The 14,351-nt window shown below is 41.8% G+C and overlaps 1 protein-coding gene across 5 annotated transcripts in view; it reads left to right on the top strand.

The window, feature by feature from the left end:
- Positions 1–5,350: 5,350 nt before the first annotated feature.
- The window catches only part of UIMC1 (ubiquitin interaction motif containing 1), a 90,687-nt gene continuing 81,686 nt past the window's right edge, over positions 5,351–14,351 (top strand). For 2 of the 5 annotated variants that reach the window (XM_081134635.1, XM_081134634.1), the window contains exon 1: positions 5,351–5,533. The gene's annotated coding sequence lies outside the window, so the exon portion shown is untranslated. Of the gene's footprint in view, positions 5,534–5,625; positions 5,716–14,351 lie in introns of those variants that run through there. The other 3 variants (XM_081134638.1, XM_081134637.1, XM_081134636.1) reach the window with 2 other exon arrangements.

The raw sequence follows: 14,351 nt of genomic DNA, 5'->3' as shown, positions 1-14,351 counted from the left end.
CTTACATTTAAGTCTTTTATCCATTTTTTTAATTCTTCTGTATGGTGTAAGTTGTGGGTCTTGGTTACATTTTTTTTTTTTTTTTGCATGTACCTGTCCAGTTTTCCCGATACCATTTATTGAAGAGACTGTCTTTACTCCATTGTATGCTTTTGCCTTCTTTGTCTAATATTAATTGAGCGTAATGGCGTGGGTCGATTTCTGGGTTCTCTGTTCTGTTCAACTGATCTATATGCCTGTTCTTGTGCCAGTACCAGGCTGTTTTGATTACAATAGCTATGTAGTATAGTGTGATAACTGGTATTGTGATCCCTCCAACTTTGTTCTTCTTTCTCAAGATTTCTGCGCATATTTGGGATCTTTTTTGGTTCCATATACATTTTTGGAGTATTTGTTCTAGATCTGTGAAATATGCCATTAGTATTTTAATATGGATTGCACTCCATCTATAGATTGCTTTGGGTACTATGGACATTTTAATGATGTTGATTCTTCCAATCCATGAACACGGTATATTCTTCCATTTGTTTATATCTTCTCCATCTGTTTTTTCAATGTTCTGTAGTTTTCTGCAGGTCTTTTACCTTCTTGGTTAAGTTTATTTCTAAGTATCTTAATTTTTTTGTTGCAATGATAAATGGGATTTTTTTAGTTTCTCTTTCTGAGAGTTCATTATTGGTGTATAAAAATGCTATGTACTAGCTACTGGAGATATAGCAATGTGCAAAATAGAGTCCCTATTCTCATGGAGCTTGCACCATCTTGCAACTTGCTTTTTAAAAATATATATATTATTTTTTAATCCTCACTTGAGGATATTTTTTTCCATTGCTTTTCAGAGAGAGTACAAGGAGAGAGAGAAACATCGATGTGAGGGAGACACACTGATTGGTTGCCTCCCTCACCCACCCCAAATGGGGCCCAGCCTGCAACCGAGGTATGTGTCCTTGGCCAGAATCGAACCTGGGACCCTTCAGTCCACAGGCTGACACTCTAACCACTGAGCCAAACCAGCTAGGGCTGCAACTTGCTTTTTAAAGTTAATTTTTAAAGATCTATTTATGATGAATCCCTGGCTGGTGTAGCTCAGTGGTTAGAGTGTTAGGCTGTGTATCGAAGGATTGCAAATTTGAGGTCAAGGGCACGTTCCTGGGTTGCAGGTTTGATCTCCAGCCTGTCAGGATGCATGTAGGAAGCAACCAATTGTTGTGTCTCTCTCACGCCGATGTTTCTCTCTCCCCCTCCCCCTTCCTCCCTCTCTTCCACTCTCTAAAAATCAATGGAAAAAATATCCTCTGGTGAGGATTAGCAACAACAACAACAAAAAGATCTATCTAAGATGATACATTTAGATCTGGTTCATTTCTTTTAATTGTCCTGTTATTCTATTATATGAATATACTATACTATGTAATATATTATTTTCTTACTGATGGCCACTCAGATTTGTATCAGTTAGGATGTTGTCTACTGCAAGTAACAGAAAATATATTTCATAGTGATGTAAACATTAAGGATATTTATTATCTCACATCACAGAAAGACCAGAGTGAAATGGTCTCTAGGTATATGTATGTGATCAGGGCCCTCACCCTCCTATTTTCTGTTTTTGTTTTCTAAGCTGCGTATTAGTTCTCTTTTGTTATATAACAAATCGCCCCCAAACTTAGTGATGAAATGTTTATGAAAACATAAACATTATTTTTGTGGGTCAGGAATCTGGGCATGATTTAGCCTGAAGGTGCTTTGACTTAAGGTTTCTTATGAAGTTGTGGTTAAGCTGTGACCGTGGGTGGGTGGAGGGTGGGTGGAAAATCCTCTCCAACATGTGAGTCTCTCCACATGATTACCTCATGACCTGGCATTTGGATTCCTGCAAATTGAGCAAATTCAGAGGTTGAGAGTGCCCAGGAAGGAAGCCACAGTCTTTTTATAACCTAGTTTTAGAAATGATATCCCATCCCTCTGCCTTATTATATTAAAAAAAAAGAGTCATTAAGTGTAGCCCACCTTCAAGAGGAGGGAGAGGATTACACAAGAGTGTGATTGCCAAGAGGTTGGATGATTGATTGTGTTACCTGCTGGTTCAAAGTCTGTGTGCTGGATACTTCCAAAGGCCAGTATTCAAAACATCAGAATTTGGAATCAGGAAAGGTTTATGGATGGAGAAGGTGCCACCTTGAGAAGAAGGGGGCACTTATAGGTGCTCAAATTCGTCCCCAGAGGGTCCAGAATTCAGGCTTCTTTTATGTCAAGGGAAGGGAGAAAGGGAGGGACAAAGGGTGATTGACTACCTAGACATCTGGGTACCAGCAGGAATCCAAGAAGAGTGAAAAACCTCTAAATCTGTTTGTTCCTGGTCTGTTGACCCTTACTGATCTGAGTCACCCCTCTTCCACAGAGGTACCTTTTGGCAAGGGGCCGTTCTTCCAAAACTCAAGCCTCGAGCAGAATTCCTGTAATGGTTAGCTTATCTATAGCAGAAGCTGTTTGCCTAAAGGCCTGAAGGCCACAGGAAAAATGCAGGCTAGAATTAAGGTAGCGTCACAGAGAATGAGCATTTCACTCCATTACAATTGGAGGCCTTATTAGAGGCCACCTACCATAGGCTGGCTCTCCTTAGGGTTGCAAGTTGGCTGCCAACAACAACTGCATCACCAGTCTTCTCTGAGGTAGGATTCTCCAAAAGGACCCTTCCGGCCCTGCACTGAAACCTTTGCTGATTTCCTTTCTTCACAATTCAATTCAATCAACATGTATCTAGTGTTGCTTTTGGCCAGGCTCTTTGCTGCTTGCTAGGGTTACATGGATCATGTCTTCAGAAAGCTAACAAGTCTTATATAAGAAATAGATATATACGGCAGATAAATGCATGGGTGATTGAATGTCCCAGAAGCTGAGGAAACAAGCAGGAGAACTGAACTGGAGTTAGAGGCGGCAGGTGAAAAAGTGGTTTAGCTGGATTTGGGAGGATCGTTTGGAGGTAGGTGATTTGGGGAGATAGGAAAACAGAATTCTAAGAGTAAGTGTTACAAAAAAGTACTGAGAATAATGTGTAGTTCTACTACCCAACTGCTAACATTTTGTTATGTTTAGTTTTAGGTTTCTTCTTTTTAAAAAAGAAATCATTTAGGCAGGATAGTAGGAAGCTAGGAAAATTCCTTGGCAAGTGGAATGGGGAGACTGAGACAGATAGCTGAACAAACTGGCTAAGCACTTTACAGCCAGATACAGGTCACCTCTCTAGAGATAACATTTAAGCTTCAGTTGTATTTCAGCTCCAGGCGCAGAAAAGCAGCAAAACCAGGTGGGCAATGCCAAAACCAGCTGCAGTGACTAATGACCCCCTGTCCTGGCACCAACCAATCAGTGGGGACCAAGGCCCTGAAAGGATACTCCTGGAAAAGCTGATGAATATTCTATTGAGATCCTTCCCTAAGACCACCCCTAAACTCTCAGCCTTTAAAACCCTCAAAACTAAGGTCCCAGTATGAATTCTCCCTCTTGGAGAAAGACACAAGCCTGCGTCTTTTCCTGCCTCCTCTCCTTCCCATTCCCCCTCTTCTCGCACAGGCGTGCATCTCCTAAACTCTAAGGGTCACTATGAGACTTGAAACCACGGGAGCAATGGGCAGTGGCTATTGTCCCAGGCTAACCCCCTGAACTCGACTCCAAGGCCCCTTTTCTTGTTTAAAAAAAGAAATACATTTTTATTGATTTCAGAGAGAGGAAGGGAGAGGGGGAGAGAGAGAGAAACATCGAAGATGAGAGAGTCGTCATTGATCAGCTGCCTTCTGCACACCCCTGACTGGGGATCAAGCCCGAAACCTGGGCATGTGTCCTGACCAGGAATCGAACCGCAATCTCCTGGATCCTAGGTTGACGCTCAACCGCTGAGCCATGCCCAGCGGGCAAGGCCCCTTTTCTTTGACTTCCCAGTGAGCTAAAGCAGCTCCACCTAGGCTCATTTCTTTCCTATAGTATTTCCATAGAGCCAAAGCAGCCCCGCCTACGCTCTCCTGTTGCTTTTTTTATCCTAAGCCCTTGTGTCATTGTCCCCAGCTTTAACAAACATACTCTCAAAATCACCTGGATTCATGTTGTGAAATCTTTTCTGCATGAATCAAGAACCCACACACTATGGGCCAGCCAGAGGCAGACCCATTAAGAGCCAGGTATCCTTTCCAGTAATATCATGACATATCTGAAGTCCTGTTTATCACCTCTCTGCATCCATCCTGGCTTCCACTCCTCCTCTTTCTTGCCGTCATAACATCATTGCGTTGTGTGTTTATCTATCCATATAGTTCCTTTTTTATACATGTATTTTCTATAATCAGGATATACTATCATCCTGTGTATTTTTTAATTTACATATAGCATTTTGTAGTGTACGTATTTGTTGGCATGCTGCTATTTCAAAAACTCATGCTATGAGCTATCAAACATTGTTACTTATAGGACTCATTTGTTAGTTTTATTTGTTGTAATATTTTATCTTAGGAATATATCACATCTATGTGGTATTGGATATTTCTGCTGTTTTTATTTTTTGCAAGGGAGCAGGCTTGAACATGAACATGTCTTTTTGTGCACACCTGTAGCAGTTTCTTTTTGTACTTTTCTAGACATTAAATTGCTGGGTAATGCACATTTTAAATTTCACCAAAAAGAAAAAAAGTCAACCTACTTACAGATTATCATAAAAAAATAAATTTCAGCACAGCTGGTGTGGCTCAGTGGTTGAGAGCCGACCCATGAACCAAGAGGTCACTGGTTGGATTCCCGGTGAGGGCACACGCCCCAGTTGCGGGATCCATCCTCAGTAGGGGGCTTGCCTGCGACAGCCTATCCACCTTGATGTTTCCATGATGTTTTTCAACGACGTTTCTCTCTCTCTCTCCCTTTGTCTCTCTCTAAAATCGATAAAAACATATTAAAAAAAAATAAATTTCACCAAAAGTGGCTGTCTTGATTTTACACTTCACCTGACACCTCTGAGTTTCCCAGATTTCCCCCTCCCCTGAAATGATTAGGCTTGAGCATTTACCATTCCGAGAGTTTTCAAGCGGTCATGTGAACAGGTTAATTTCAGTGTAACTCTAGACACATGCAAAGAAAGGGCCGAAGGCGGCTGGATGCGTCAGAGAAAACACCGAAGGGTTAACGGTAGCGTTTGGGGGGCTCTGCGCTACTCCGGTTTCCTTCAAGCGCTAGCAGTTACTACAGGGAGCACGCACACTGCGAGGGCACCCGCAGGGCCCAAGGGGCCGCAGGCCGCCTGCACCTCGGGGTGGTGGCGCCCCTCGCCTCGCGCAGTTGGTACGTCCTGGCGCTGGCCTCCCCCCGCGGTGCGCGTTGGTTTCGTCACCGGACGCGGAGTCTGCGCGGGCCTGCGGAGCGCGGCTCCTGCAAGCACATCCCAACTTTGCGCGCGGGTCCGCTCGCCCGCCCCCGTTCCCGGCGTGCTGCGGCCGCTCGTGACCCCCAGCGCGCCGGGGGAGGGGCTCGGTCCACCGGCGAGGGCCGCTCGGTGAGTACCTGCGGCCCCCGCGCTCTCCAGTGCGCCCTCTTGCCGCCTCTTTCCCTCCCTCACCGGGGCCTCACCCTCAGGGGCGCCTCTGACCAACGGGCAGGGTCCGCTCGACGCTGAGTCGGGCCTCTGGGGACGCCGGGGGCTCCTTGGGACACGAGATGGCGCCTCCTTACGCCGAGGTGGGCCCTTCGAGACGCCCGTGGGCTTCCGCCCTAGGGTGCCGGGCCCACCCCCCTCACCCCTTCTCACCCCGGGGCCTTCATCTTCCCGAGTGTCCCCCTCGGCACTTCTTGCCCTCCGCTGAAGGGCTCTGCTCCCCGCCCGCCGCCCAGAGACGTCTTCCTCGGGCGGAACCCCGGGGGGAGGCTGCGTTCCGCCGCCTCCCGGAGCGAGGGTAACGGCCGCTCCGCCGCCGCCTTCTCGCGCCCCTCCCTCCGTCGGGCCGCCGCTTTGTCGGGGCGCGATGCTTGCGTTCACTAGTTACTTTGCCGGAAAAAAAGATTTTCTTTGGAAGTCCTTACCACTTAGACTTTCCCCTCTAGCAAAGCTGGTGAGTCTCGCCTCTGTACGACTGCAGACAGTGCTTCAAGCCTTTTGCACATACGCATTTGTTTAATCTTCACGAATAGGTGCGGGACCATTCTCTTCGCTTTACAATGATCAAGGACATCTCGAAGTGGTAGAGTTGGTTTTGATTCCAGGCAGCTTGACTCCAATGTTCTTGTATGTCATACTGAGATATAAGTAACACCCAGGAAAAAGTGGAAGTTTTATGTTCTGGCTTTATTTTTTTCTGTCAGGGAGGAGGCAGTGCTTTGTAGTTCAATCAAGTGCCTTTTGGAATCAGACACATCGTTCTTCAATTCTCAGCATAGCCAATGACCAACTTAACAACTGATTTTGAATAAGTTTCCTAACGTGTCAAATAGTGATAAAAATAGTTTATAAAAATAGTGGTAAAATAAAGATACCTGTCACAGTTATTGGGAAGAATAATCGTTATAATGCATGTGAAGTACCTAGAGTAGTGTACCAAGGACTCAATAAATAACTACAATTTAATTATTACTCAAAATGTGTCTTGTTACACACTTGTCCTAAACTGAGGCTGAGTGTGAACTGGGAAATAAAGCATCAGGGTGCGTGTGTGTGTGTGTGTGTGTGTAGGTAGGCGTAGTTGTGTATTTACCTTCTCTTTTTAAATTGGAGAAACAGACTGATGTGGTCAGTTGATAAAGAGCTGGGTACCAAAATTTCATTGAATAGTGACTTATTTGGGGTAAGTCAATCATAAAGTATTGTTAAGGTTCCCCTATGCCCTCAAGCTTTTGAAGCAATTTTGACAGGTTTGGTAGGTAGAATGTTAAGATTTTAAGTTATCTTGTCAGTGATCGTTCTTCAGATAGATCAAGATGATGGATGTGCTGAAAGGAAAAGACAAATAATATCCCAAATTGGAGATTTTCAATGACACTGTCAAAATGCTATCTGTGAAATAAGTTTCATTATTTGGTCACCTTTCCTGCTTTTGCATTCTTTTAGAGACATTTTATTCCTGTCATATTATGAAGAGGCTGTTGGCATGCAGACTCTACTCCTTCGCAGATGCTTATTGGTATTTCATTCTGTAGTCTCAGTTCAAGTAATTGAAGATAAGCCATTACTTTAGTGAGTTTTTCTTTTTGAAGGGTAAAAACTGAAATAAATAGTTGATTATATGCTAGCTTGCTTGTTTAAATTGGCTGGGCAGTGACCTTTTTTACTCTTAGAATTACTTCAGAAATAGTGTGGCTAAATCTCATGAAGCACTGGAATTTTGGAATCTGTATCTGTGTGATGCCTCTCCTTAACACTTCTTATTGATCTCTTATCTGCTATGATTCTTTGAAAATCCACTTTGGGCCCGCAGGTGGTTCTATCCTAGGGAGAAGGGTTTTTATTTATTTACAAATGTAAGAAATTATGTACATATATTTGGTGGTGTAGCTACCGTTGCTATCAGATTTGAGCATATTGGTTTAAATAACTCCAGGATACAGAAAACATTTAATAACATGGAAACTATTCCATATAAAATGTTTTCCCATGCTAATCCCCACTTCTAAGTCCTACTCTCAAATTCAAGGGTAACTGTAAGTCTTATTATCCTCCATATAGCTTTCTTCAACCTATAATAATTTTATTCTCTGTGCCTGTATGTAGCATTTAATAATTTTAATATATACTTTATGCTATTTATGAAAGCAAATATTTATGTGTGCATACTATCCATACATTATGGAGAAGTTCTGGTTAGGAGAGGTATAAAGATTAAGTCATGAATTATTTGAGTTAGATTTTGGAATCAAGAGACACGTGCAAGTGCCTGCTTTGTGACTTTGGGCAAGTTACTTCTCTGAACCTATTACTTTAGAAGTAGTGTTACTACTTAATAATCATGGTTACTGATTTCCGTCGTGGCCAAGCTGTGTCTCAATGGAAATGGGACGCGCTGGCCGAACGTCTCCCCAGAGTTCCCGGCGGCCGAGGCTGCGGAGGAGACAGCAGCTGGGAGGTGGGGACTGCCCGTAATGGAAGAAATTGATGGTGTTTTTATACACCAATAAGGAACTCTCAGAGAAACTAAAAAAAACAATCCCATTTACTATTGCAACAAAAAGTAAAGATGCCTAAGAGTAAACTTAACCCAGGAGATAAAACGCCTGAACTCAGAAAACTGCAAGACAATGAAAAAAGAAATAGAGGAAGATATAAACAAATGGAGGCCTATACCATGTTCATGGATTGGAAGAATTAACATCATTAAAATGTCTATACTACCTGAAGCAATCTATAGATTCAACACAATCCCTATTAAGATACCAACAGCATATTCCACAGATCTAGAACAAATACTCCAAAAGTGTATATGGAGCCAAAAAAGACCCCAGTAGCCACAGCAATCTTGAGAAAGAAGAACAAAGTAGGAGAGATCACAGTACTGGATATCAAGTAATTCTTCAAAGCGACTGTAATCAAAACAGACATATAGATCAATGGAACAGAAAAGAGAACCCAGAAATCAATGCAAGCCATTATGCTCAATTAATATTTGACAAAGGAGAAAAGAGCATACAATGGAGTAAAGACAGTGTCTTCATAAATGGTATGGAGAAAATTGGACAGGTACATGCAAAAAAATGAAACTATACCACCAGCTTACACCATACACAAAAATAAACTCAAAATGGATAAAAGACTTAAATGTAAGTCGTGAAATCATAAAAATCCTAGAAGAAACCATAGGCAGCAAAATCTCAGACATCTCTTGTAGCAATATGTTTACCGAGAAGGTGACATTTGAGCAAGGTCCTGAGAATATCTGAGGGAAGAGAATTTTAGGCAAAAGAACAGTAAGTCCAGGAGTCCTTGGCAGGATCATGCCTGGCATGTGTGAAAACAGCATAGAAGCTAATGTAGAGGGAGTGACCAGTAGGGTGATAGAAGATACGAACAGAAAAAGATGTGGGAATGGAGAAATGCAGATAGTGCAGGGCCTTGTAGGTCATTTTAAAGACTTTGGTTTTATCCTGATCAACATGGGAAGCTGTTGGGAGAAATTGCCCTCCATGGGTTTCTTGCACTCCTGTGTGTCTTGCTAAGTTTGCCCAGAATGCAAGGCCCTGACCCCTCTTTGCCCAGGCTATTTCTCAGAATCGTGCTTATAATGAGCAACCTTGAGGGATAAAGTGATATCTTTCTCCAGGACAAAAAGAAGGCTTGCTTAGTGCTTGCTATAAAATGGTGGGTTTCTTGAGCACAGTGTTCCTCTCCTGTAATGCAATGCGTTGTATATACACATGATCATTTTCTCATGGAATTTGAAGGTTATGTGAAACTTGATAAAATATGCTGATGTTTATGCTACTTGCCAGGCTATGAGTAATAAAGTCTTTGTTTTGGGGAAAAAAAATAATTATGGTTACTAAAGTTTTTATGAGGATCAAATAAAATATTAATTCACACATATTATTCAAAACTTTTAAAAAAGTATTGTTTAATATAGTGAAGTGAACCAGTCTCAACTGTATTGCTCAGTGTGCACATCCATGTAACTACCACCCAAATCAAGATACAGAACGTTTCCAGCATTCTACAAGGCTCCTTTGTGCCCCTTCCCAGTTAGTACTCTTCAAAGGTAGCCAGTGTTTGACTTGGTCACCATAGGTTAATTTTTTTTTAACAGCTTTATTGAGATACAATTTGTACATCATACAATTCACTCAAGTGTACAATTCAGTGGCTTTTAGTATTTTCACAGAGTTGTATAACCATCACAACACTCTACTTTAGAACATTTTCATTACCCCAAAGAGAAACTCCATGCTCCTAAGCCATCAATACCCAGTCCCACTCAGCCCTAAGGAATCACTAATCTACTTTCTGTCCCTATAGATTTTCTAATCTGGGTAGTTCATATAAATGGAATCATACAATATGTGTTCCTTTGGGGCAGGCTTTTTTCATGTAGCATTATGTTTTCAAGCTTATTCCATATTGTTGCATGTATCAGTACTTAATTCTTTTTTATTGCGGAATAATCTGTAATATGAATACATCACATTTTATTTATTCATCACATTTTATTTATCAGTTGATGGACATTTGGTTTGTTTCTAGTTTAGGGCTCTCATGAATAATGCTGCTATGTACATTTGTGTACAAGTTTTTGTGTGGACATAAGTTTTAATGTCTTTTGGTTATTTACCTAGGAGTGAAATTGCTGTGTTGAATGGTAATTCTAATTTTAGCATTTTGAGGAACTGCTAAACTGTTTTCCAAAGAAGCTTCATTATTTTACATATTCACCAGCAGTTTATGAAGGTTCAATTTCTCTTCATTCTTTTTTTTTTTTTTTTAATAAATTTTTATTGATATCAGATAAAGGAAGGGAGAGGGAGAGAGAGATAGAAACATCAATGATGAGCCCGGCCGGGCATGGCTCAGCGGTTGAGCGTCGACCTAGGATCCAGGCGATCGGTGTTCGATTCCCGGTCAGGGCACATGCCTGGGTTGCGGGCTGCAGCCGATCAATGACTCTCTCATCATTGATATTTCTATCTCTCTCCCCCTCCTTTCCTCTCTCTGAAATCAGTAAAGATATATTTAAAAAAAAAAAGAAAAAAAAACATCAATGATGAGAGAGTTATTGATCGGCTGCCTCCTGCACACCTCCTGCTGGGAATAGAGCCCACAGCCCTGGCATGTTCCCTGACCGGGAATCCAGATTCAATTTCCTGGATCATAGGTCTATACTCAGCACTAAGCTGTGCCAGCTGGGCTAATCTTTTTTTAAAATCTTTATAATTCTCTTTATACAACAGATACACATCCTGCACCATGTGCACTTGGGAACTCTAATGAATGAAGCAGAACTGATTAAAACGGAAAGTAGAAGACAATTTCAGTCTCTCTTTTAATTTTAAGTTTATTGTTGAAAATATTACAAATGTCCTCTTTTATCCCCCTTGATCCCCTCCAATCTGCAACCACCGCCCCCAGCCTTCACCACACTGTTGTCCATGGGTTATGCATATAAGTTTTTCGGTTAATTCCCCCACCCCCCCGCCTTCCCTCTGAGATTCGTCAGTCTGTTTCATGCTTCTATGTCTCTGGATCTATTTTGTTCATTATATTTCACATATGAGTAAGATCATGTGACACTTGCCTTTCTCTGGCTGGCTTATTTCCCTTAGCATGATACTCTCCAGGTCCCACCATGCTGTCCCAAAAGGTAAGAGAGCCTCCTTTTTTATAGCTGCATAGTATTCCATGGTGTAAATATCCAAGAAGATGCTTGATATGATTTTAATCTTCTTGTAGAGACTTGTTTTGTGTCCTAACATGTGGTCTCTCTTTGAGAATGTCCCATGTTCACTGGAGAAGAATATATATTCTGCAGCTTTGGGGTGAAATGTCCTGTAAATGTCAATTAAATCCATCTGATCTGGTGTCTCACTTAGAGTCACTGTTTCCTTGTTGATTTTTTGTCTGGAAGATATATCCAATAAAGTCATTGGGGTGTTAAAGTCCCCTACTATGACTGTATTGCTGTTGATCTCTCCTTTAAAGTCCTCTAGAATTTTTTTTTTTTTTCCAGCCTGTATGAGTCTTTTGTTCTGAGGTGTGACTCTTGTAAATAGCATATATTTGAATTTTGTTTTCTTATCCTTTCAATTACCCTATGCTTTGGAGCATTTAATCCATTTATATTTAAGGTTATTATTGATAGGTACTTATCTATTTCCATTTCATTTCTTTATGCCTATGTTTCTCTCTCTCTCTCTATTTCTACTTCTAATTACAGCAGTTCCTTTAACATTTCCTGCAATGCTGGTTTGGTGTTGCTAAACTCCTTTAGGATTTTTTTTGTTTGGGAAGCTCTTTTTTTCACCATCTATTTTGAATGATAGCCTTGCTGGATAGAGTATTCTTCGTTTCAGATCCTTGGTTTTCATTATGTTGAATACTTTCATGCCATTCCCTTCTGGCCTGTAGAGTTTCTGATCAGCTGACAGCCTTATGGGAGCTCCTTTGTAGGTAACAGCTTGCTTTTCTCTTGCTGCCTTTAATATTCTTTGTCTTGAATTCTTCGCTTTTTAATTATGATGTTTTTGGGCGTGGGCCTCTTTGGATTCTTGCTTGGGACTCTCTGCCTCCTGAACTTGTGTGACTTTTTCCTTGATGAGGTTGGGGGAATTTTCTGCCATTATGTCTTCAAACAGGTTCTCTAACCCTTGCTTACTTTTGACCTCCACTGGCACTCCTATGATGCAAATATTGTAATGTTTCATGTTGTCCCACAGCTCCTTCAGACTGTCCTGTTTTTTAATTGTTTTTTCTTTTTGGATCTCTGAGTGATTTTTTTCTACCCTGTCTTCTAATTCAGTGATCCTACCCTCAGCTTCCTCTAATCTGCTGTTTATTCCTTCCAGTGTATTTTTTAATTTCTACTATGTCATTCATTTTTTTTTTAAAAAAATATCTTTATTGACTTCAGGGAGAGGAAAGGATAGGGAGAGAGAGAGAGAGAAACATCAATGATGAGAGAGTCATTGATCGGCTGCAGCCCGCAACCCGGGCATGTGCCCTGACCGGGAATCGAACCCTGATCGCCTGGATCCTAGGTTGACGCTCAACTGCTGAGCCACACCTGGCTGGGCTATGTCATTCTTAATTTCCTGCATAGTTTCCATATCTTTTCTCATGCTGTTGAGCATCCTTATTACCAGTATTCTGAACTCTATATCTGATAGGTTGCTTATCTCCATTTCACTTAGCTCTTCTGGAGAACTCTTTTGTTCTTTCACTTGGGGCTTGTTATTTTGTCTCCCTATTTTGTCTGCCAGTTTGGGTTTGTTTCTATGTATTAGGTAGATCTGCTAGGACTCCCATTCTTTTGGATGGTCTCTGGTGCAGGCCAGTGTCAGACGCCGTTTGTGACTGGTGGGTTGGGTGAGAGGTTTTCAATGGGTGGGGCATTTGCTTTCCCCACAGGCAAAAGCTGCCTGGATAGTAAATGTCTACTTGAATTAGATGTCCTCTGCAGTATGGAGGAATAACTCAGCACAGGAATCCAAATAACTGCCATCTGAGCTCTATCTTCCAAGCCAGCTTCCCTAGATTCTCCTCATACAGCTCTAGTTCACTCTGCCCTGCCTATGCTGGAGCCCAAAGTGAGTGGCTGCAACACAGAACTCTGTGTGTTGGCCCTTTAAGAGGGCGCCTGCATTTCCAGCTTCCTCTTCCTGGCAGACAGAAACCTGGCCACTTTTTACAGCCAGATGGTATGTGGACACCTTTTTCAGTTCTGGTGCTGCGGTCTCTGCTTTACATCCTAGGTTATGAGGGTGCTCTCCAGTTAGTCTGCAGTTGATTATTCAGGATTGTTTTTCTATATTTTAGTTGTAATCCCCGTTTTGTCCTGGGAGAGTGTCAGTGTAGCTTCCACTCAATTTGCTGCCATCTTGGAATCCCACTACAGTCTTTCTGTTTTTTAAAAATACATCTTTATTGATTTCAGAGAGAGGAAAGGAGAGGGAGAGAGAGAAATAGAAACATCAGTGATGAGAGCTGCCTCCTGCTCGCCCCCTGCTGGGGATTGAATCTGCAATCTGGCCATGTACCTTAATGGGGAATCAGACTGTGATCTCCTAGATCCTAGGTCGACGCTCAACCACTGAGCCACGCCTGGCTGGGCCCTACAGTCTCTTTTAAAGCAGGAAGTTACTTATTGAGAAGATATCTTTTCATTCTTATATGGGTACTATTTGCTATAAAAGACGCTCAACCACTGAGCCACGCCTGGCTGGGCCCTACAGTCTCTTTTAAAGCAGGAAGTTACTTATTGAGAAGATATCTTTTCATTCTTATATGGGTACTATTTGCTATAAAAGAAAGGCCACTATAGCTAAGGAAACAGCATTTCCCACATCTAACAAAAAATAGAACATGAGAAAATGCAGTCATATCTGAAATCCTGGGACATCCAGCCTAATATTTGCCAGTTTGATCTTCTGTTAGATTCTCTTCCTATAAGTCTCACAATGGTAACATTTAAGTGAGCCTAAAAAGTAGCTCTGTCTCATTCTGAGAGAATGTTGCAAAGCTGGAAACTGGGGAAACAGAATGATCACTCCTTTCAAGGAAGAGATAAATAAACATAATGTTATTCCACTTTTCTAGATTCTTCTTATTCTCTCTCCCTTTTTTTTTTTAAGTTCTCACCTGAGGATATGCTTTTACTGATTTTAGAGGGAGAGGAAGGGAGAGGGAG

This window comes from Miniopterus schreibersii (assembly GCF_964146895.1).
Source record: "Miniopterus schreibersii genome assembly, chromosome: 4".
NCBI lineage: Eukaryota > Metazoa > Chordata > Mammalia > Chiroptera > Miniopteridae > Miniopterus > Miniopterus schreibersii.
Note: the sequence above shows the minus strand (reverse complement) of the source record. Positions and strands in the feature narration are given on the sequence as shown.